Source organism: Carassius carassius, chromosome 34 (genome assembly GCF_963082965.1).
Source record: "Carassius carassius chromosome 34, fCarCar2.1, whole genome shotgun sequence".
Classification (NCBI taxonomy): domain Eukaryota; kingdom Metazoa; phylum Chordata; class Actinopteri; order Cypriniformes; family Cyprinidae; genus Carassius; species Carassius carassius.
The window spans coordinates 1,975,834-1,980,027 of record NC_081788.1 but is presented as its reverse complement, the minus strand read 5'-3'; the positions used below and the strand labels follow the sequence as shown (position 1 = coordinate 1,980,027).

The 4,194-nt window shown below is 46.2% G+C and overlaps 1 long non-coding RNA gene across 1 annotated transcript; it reads right to left on the bottom strand.

Moving 5' to 3' along the window:
* Positions 1-1,544: 1,544 nt before the first annotated feature.
* LOC132115065 (uncharacterized) lies at positions 1,545-2,718 on the bottom strand. Its single transcript, XR_009425400.1, has 3 exons — positions 2,179-2,718; positions 1,881-1,940; positions 1,545-1,743 (listed from the first exon to the last, which is right to left on the bottom strand). It is a non-coding gene; the product is annotated as an uncharacterized LOC132115065 (long non-coding RNA).
* Positions 2,719-4,194: the final 1,476 nt, after the last annotated feature.

The following is a 4,194-nucleotide window of genomic DNA, read 5'->3' as shown; positions in this document are numbered from 1 at the left end:
TGGAGTATCCTACAGGGTGGTCTCAAGAGTGTTTGGGATGCCCCCGTCCACCGTCCACTACATTGTCCACAGAGTGACTGAGGAGGTGGTGGCCATTTGCCACAAGGTCATCTTCCTCCCGAAGACCCCGGAGCACCTGGAAGAAGTGTCCCGCGGGTTTGCAGGGCTGGCACGCCACAGAGCTTTTATCAAAGCTGCAGGTGCCATCGACGGCTGTCACATCCGCATCAAGACTCCGAGCGGCCCTGATGGTCAGTGCTACAGAAACAGAAAACTGTTTCCATCCATAATCCTTCAGGCTGTTTGTGACCATCAGGGCTGCTTCATCGATATGTACGTGGGCTGGCTTGGATCGGTGCACGACTCCAGGGTGCTCCGCCACAGCCCACTGTACGCTCAGTCATCCTACCCTTCTTCCAGGGCATTTCATCTTGGCCGATGGAGAATATCCATGCCTCCAACGGCCTCTCCTCCTCATCACTCGTTACAAGAGGCAGGTGCAAGGTGTGGGAGCCCAGTGCTTTAACAGCCATCATTCCAGGGCACGCTCCATTATAGAGCGTGCTTTTGGAATGATGAAGACAAGGTTCCGGTCCATCTTCCTGCAAGTGCTGGAGGTGCACTACACCTTTGTTCCTCATGTAAATTACCAGTCAGTGTTAAATTAAATGTGTTTTTTTCAATATCACAATATACTAAATTTATATATGCTATTGCAGGTTGTGACAGCATGCACCATCCTCCACAACATCTGCCTCAGTGCCGGAGACGTGTTGGCACCAGTGGCGGGACCAACTCTGTGCTGAGGTGTCTGCCCTGGAGGTTGTACCACCAGGTCATGACTACCTTAAACAAGCAAGTAAACAATAACTTTAATATCTTATTTTAAAAGTACTTTGTCATGAAAGGATTGGATTCAATTTCTCCTGTTTACATATTTATTAATGCATGTTACAGATGTGACAGCCGTTGATTGAGTCGCTCTGCAAACCCTGCTGGTGGACGATGTAGTGGACAATGGGAGGAGACATCGTGAAGCTCTCTGCAGACCACCCTGTGATGTTTCACTCGCCAACAAGAGGACCAGCCACGGATCCCTGCTGCACTCCATCCATGTGTCTCATCCTTTCAGCGGCTCCAGCAACACTGCCAGGGACTCCCGTTGTAAGTAAACATAAAAATGGTCCAATACCTGGTCACTCAGATTAATCCTGCAGTGATTTGTTCAAATCTGTTGTCCTGTAAATAGTTCTGTAAATAGTTTCTGTATGTTCTTGAATTTTGTTACCTCAATTTTGTTTTCTGAATGTTATTAAATAATTATACACTTAATTTTCTTTACAAATGTTCCTTTTACTTTGAAAAGTATGGAAAATAAAAAAGAAATTCAATGAATGAGAAGTATTTCTTTCAAACAATTTATTTCAAACAACTCCCTGCTCTCCTGTGCTCCCCTCTCTTCAGCCTCTCTCTGCTGCCTCATGTCCTCCCTGATGAGGTCTAACAGCTCCTGGTCACTGTCCCTTCTCCCTTATCTCCTTCCCTCTCTTCTTCCTCTCTCTCCTCTTGGTCACTCACTGCTGCACTTGGCCCTGGAGTGTCCATAGGGATGGAGGCAATAAGGACAGGGGGGCAAATTGAAGGCCTTTGTCCTAAAACCTCATCCATTTGGACAAACCAGGGCCAAGTAGCAGCAGTGGGCTTCCCACTCACTCCCTCTCCTGACCCTGGATACTTGCATTCCTAAAGACAAGTAAAAATCTAAACTGTTCACAAAACATGTAATCTTAAACCTAGGATTTTTTTAGGAACTGTTACTAACAAAAATATTATTTTCTATATATGGACATACTTTATATTTCTTTTTTAAATTGTCCCACTTTTTCTTTGCTTGGGCTGGTGTCACTTTACCAGACAGGCCCATCTTCTCCAAAACTATCCTAATGTAGGAGAAAAAGAGAAAATATTGGAATTGTGTTAATCACAGATATCAAAACGACAATTGTGGAACAATACTGTACAGAATTATACTACAAAAGGACAAAACGAGAAGTAAGAAAATGTTTCAGCTGTTTAATGACTGCAGGAAATGTTATCTGTACTGCACAAAACAAAAAAGAAACAAAACTGCCTTGATTGATTTTACAATGGGATTTCTAAATAGATTTATTCCTGTACCTCCATCCCACAGTGGCAGAGTTCTTTGCTCCGGTGAAGAGCTCATCGTTCTCTGCCCGGAGCTTTATAAACACTTCTGTCTGCTCTTTCATCCCTAGAAGCGTTAAAAACAGCTTCAATCACTAACAAATTAGCTGTGTGTAAGGGGATATTCACACAGGCAGTAAGGAAGAAGCTAGTTTACAAAAAGTAATGTTTTTTTTTTTTTTACATATAAACGTACAAATGTAAAAAAAAAAATGCTTAACGCTAAAACAAAATGCCTAACTAGACAACCACTGAAAAAATATATTTTTTTGAAAAGCCAGTTTTTAAAAAACTTACATCGAAAAGCATACTCCTCTCCCACTCCGCTACCGCTCGCTTCATCCGCCATTACGCTCTGCCGAAAAGAATTATGGGATAGGTAGGACGGGAAAGGATCCACCACACCCATCCTTCCAATTCGGGGAAAAGGAGGACGTATTTGTGGGCCGCATTTGAAGGATCCTACGAATTTGGACAGCTTTCGTCGCGGCGCTGTGACGTAGCATCCTTCAAATGAGTAACTCCGAAGTGTGTGTTGGGGTACACCTGATGGAAACGTAGCCTCTTTACCGCCGCTGTTTAAAAGCCCAACGCGCCTCACCTCGGGAGACTGGTCTCTTCCCCATGCATGCACACTGGTGTCTTTGTGACTTTGTGACTCTCACACCACCATAGAGACGTGAGCTGCCAGACCCGCGGTCCGGACGTAAACCACGGCCGTTTACGCGGCCGTCGGGCCAGGATGCCGGACCTTTTATCCCCTGCAAGCGCCACAGCCAGCCAGGAGTATGAAACTGTCACCCCTCGCGCCCCAGACCGAAGAGGGGAGCGTGTACGGCTGCCGGCCACCTGGTCCCTTCCTCCATGAACACTGCCAGACCCACACGAACCCCACAGCACGACAAGGACACCAGATCCCCTGTTTGTTTTGGCCACTTTTCCCCTTTGGCCACTTTTGTTCCCTCTTTTTGTTTTATTTTCTGTTAATTAAAGCCTCTCCGAGGCCTGACGCCACGCCCACTGTGTCTGTTGTTTGCTCCTCCTGCCACAGTTGCCATGACTCCTACCGCTCTGTTCGCCATTTTCACCGACTGGGGCGGCAGTGGCTCAGTGGTTCATCTAGGTTGTCTACAAACTGGAAGGTTGGTGGTTCAATCCCCGGCTCCACCTGACCAAGTGTCGAGGTGTCCTTGAACAAGACACCTAACCCCAGCTGCTCCCGACGAGCTGGATGGCACCTTGAATGGCTGACACCGCAGTCAGTGTATGAATGAGTGTGTGAATGGGTGAATGTGAGGCAAGTTGTAAAGCGCTTTGGATGGCCATGTGGTCTGTTGAAAGCGCTATATAAATGCAGTCCATTTACCAAAGGTTTTTTTTAAGGGGAAGTCGTGGCCTAATGGTTAGAGTCGGACTCGCAATCGAAAGGTTGTGAGTTCGAGTCTCGGGTCGGCAGGAATTGTAGGTGGGGGGAGTGCATGTACAGTGCTCTCTCCACCCTCAATACCACGAATTAGGTGCCCTTGAGCAAGGCATCGAACCCCCAACTGCTCCCCGGGCGCCGCAGCATAAATGGCTGCCCACTGCTCCGGGTGTGTGTTCACAGTGTGTGTGTGTGTGTGTGTGTGTGTGTGTTCACTGCTCTGTATGTGTGCACTTCGGATGGGTTAAATGCAGAGCACGAATTCTGAGTATGGGTCACAATACTTGGCTGAATGTCACATCACTTTCTTATGTGTCTCTTCAGTTTAAGCTTTATCACTAGCTTTATAGAACACGTAATACGTCGCATCTGATTTACTCACGCTCGTTTGTTTCCGTTAATGGGCCCATAACCTGTTGAGCATCCTAATGCGTCATTCCCCTTCACTCGCGTGCAGGGAAAAACAAATGAAACTTAAATGACAAATGCCCTTTTTAATATTTTGTCATGATAGTTAAGTGATGTCTAGCTATAATAATTAATTATTATAATTGCTTTCCTGAATA